Source organism: Chrysochloris asiatica, unplaced genomic scaffold (assembly GCF_000296735.1).
Source record: "Chrysochloris asiatica unplaced genomic scaffold, ChrAsi1.0 scaffold00156, whole genome shotgun sequence".
NCBI classification, from domain to species: Eukaryota; Metazoa; Chordata; class Mammalia; order Afrosoricida; family Chrysochloridae; genus Chrysochloris; species Chrysochloris asiatica.
The window spans coordinates 789,690-792,799 of NW_006408674.1; positions in this window are offsets into that span (position 1 = coordinate 789,690).

Below are 3,110 nucleotides of genomic sequence, written 5' to 3' on the forward strand. Positions count from 1 at the left end.
CAGTGTTTCGTTCTGCTGTGCATAAGGTCGTTATGAGTCAGTACCAACTCGCTGGTACCTAACAACAACAAAGTAAAACGAATCTACAAAGCTCATATAGGGGACCTAGAGATGTCAGTTTGTAACAAAAAAACTTAAAGTAAAAAGAGGAAATAATATAGTTACAGAACTTTCAAATGAAGAAGAAATCAAGTAGACGTCAAAAAAAAATTAACTAATAAAACCAAACCTAACTGTAACCCTAAAAGTAGACCAAGCCTTACTCCTAGACCTTGCCCAGACCCTACCCCTAACTCCGGTGTAGCTAAGTGTCGTCGAGTTGGTTCCAACTCATAGGGACGCTGTATACGTTTTCTGAGGAACAGCTGGTGAGTTTGAACCACCTACCTTGCACAAGACCTTTTCAAAGTGTTGAAAAGCAAAGATGTCAGCTTGAGGACTAAGGTGTGCTTGACCCAAGCCATGATATTCTCAAAAACCTCATATGCATGCAGAAGTTGGACAGTGAATAAAGAAGACCGTGGAAGAATTGATGCTTTTCAGTTACGGTGTTGGAGGAGAATATTGAAAGTACCATGGGCTGCCAGAAGAACCAACAGCTCTGTGTTGGAAGAAGTGCAGCCAGAGTGCTCCTTGGAGGACAGGATGGCCAAAGCTCATCTCTCAAACTTCGGACATATTGTCAGGAGGGACCAGTCGCTGGAGAATGATATCATGTTTGGTAAAGTGGAGGGTCAGAGAAAAAGAGGAAGACCCCCAACGAGATGGATTGGCCAAGTGACAGCATCAATGGGCTCAAGCGTGGCAACAATTGTGAGGTTGGTCCAGGACCGGGCAATGTTTCGTTCTGTTGTGCATAGGGTCGCTATGAGTCAGTACCGACTTGATGGCACCTAACAACAACAAAACCTTGAGGTGGAGTACATTATCCTATAGTACCACACCAGGGTTCCTCCTAGCCTAACCCTAGTACTAAAGGAAGTCCTAGGCCTAGCCTAGACCTAGCCATAGCCCTAACCCTAACTCCTTACTCTTATCTTCTTTTCCAAAAAAAAACAACAACAAAAACAAAAGAGGGAGAAACAGACTACAGCCTTGGAAAATCAATGGGGTCATTCTACTCTCTCCTATAGGATTGTTTGTTGTCAGAATTGACTCAGTTTCAAAGGGTTTGGTCACCTAACCAGGAACTCACCTGCTCCTGGGCAGTGTGACTGTCCCTCACTCCTGTGTGGGCCTTGCCTATCTGGCAGCCTCCATCAGTTTCCAGGGGCATCCAGGCTTCAACCTATCCCAGCCCTGGCTCCCCTAACTCCTCTAGGACTGGGAGCTTGGCCAGCACCCCAGATACCGCTATCGCAGGAAAAAGACCACAAGGCGTGGGTATTTGCTTGCCAATTTGGTAGGGAAATGAGTCTGCTGGAAGCCAGAGTCCCCAAATCCAGGCTGCAGGTCTCTGGATCCCTGACCATTAGAGAGAGAGGATGTTGTTTCTCTGATGTTCCCTGTCCTTGTCTGAGTTCTCAGAATCAGTCAACACAAGCAGGGGCTGGGCTGTTTGCTGAATGAACTAGCTATCATACAGCCAGGGTCTATGCTAAGCGCTTTGCATTTATAATCTCATTTAAGCCTCACAAGAGCTCTAAGAGGTAAATGTGATTAGTATGCCCTGTTCTACAGGTGACAACTTCTGGGGTGGTGCTGTCAGATCTGTGCTGGACTTTGAACCACAAGGCTGGCCGTTCTAACCCACCAGCTGTTCCCCAGAAACTCTATACAGGGTGGCTATGAGTCATCAACAACACTTAACAACATTCTACAGATGGAATGCTGGTGTGGCACTGTGGGATAATGCGCTGGACTGCGAGGTCAGTGGTTCAAACTCACCAGCTGCTCCTTGGAAACCCTATACAAGGTCACTGTGAGTCAGAACCGACTCTATGGTGCTTGGCAACATTCTAAAGATGAAGGAGCCCTGGAAGCGTATGTTATGAATTGGGCTGCTAACCTCAAGGTCAGCAGCTCAAATCTACCAGCTGCCCCAAGGGAGAAAGATGAGGCTGTCTGCTCCCTTCAAGATTTATAGCCTTGGAAACCCTGTATAGCGTCACTACAAATTGGATGGCACAAAACCACCACCACCATTCTACAGATGAGGACACTGAGGTACAGATGGTGGAAGATATCCAACAAGCAAGGTGGTGGTGGTGGTTATATGCCGTGGAGTCGGTTTTGACTCATAGCCACCCTGTACAGGGTTTCCGAGGAGGCTGCAACACTTTCCTGGAGCAGAAAGCCTCATCTTTCATCCACGGAGTAGCTGGTAGTTTCGAACTGCTGACTTTGCAGTTCGCAACCCAATTTGTAACCACTACGCTACCAGAGCTCCTTAATAAGCAAGGTAAGCACAAGTAAATCGTGTTTACCTCCTTACTGGGTACTCCATCCCCGTCTGAGATTGTAAATTTTACAAGGTTTGGATTCTAGGAAGGGGCTGCAGAGCTAGGAGAGAGAAAGGTACGAGTCAGAATTAGGAGTGGAATCTTGGATGTGATGAAAACATGTGAAGTTATTCACTACCGATTAGTAAGTAAGCACAAGTCATTCCATGCTTACCTTGTATTTAGGATAATGTAACACCAGATACGGGAGGCGGGATAATCAGACCAAGGTATCCCAGGCTTCTCCCGCATAATCAATCTTATTTTGGAACTTCTCTCCCCAAACGTCCATCACTGCAGTTGGGAGGCACAGTCATCCCCATTGGGTCTGGCGATGTGATACTGGGAGCCCTCTTGTGGGGCTGTGTGGAAGTGCATAGGCTTTTACCTGATGGGATTACCATGTGATAGTCTGGGGTAAGTGAGCTTTCGTTCACAGCCCCTCTGGTGTTTTTGAACCGCTGACCCTGGAAGTCGCAGGCCAACTCGCAATCACTATGCTACCAGTGGAACGAGGGATATCATTACTGATGTCCGATGGATTTTGGTTGAAAGCAGAGAATACCAGAAAGATGTTTACCTGAACTTTATCGACTATGCAAAGGTTTTCGATTGTGTGGATAATGAGAAGCTATGGACAACATTGCGAAATATGAGTATTCCGGAACA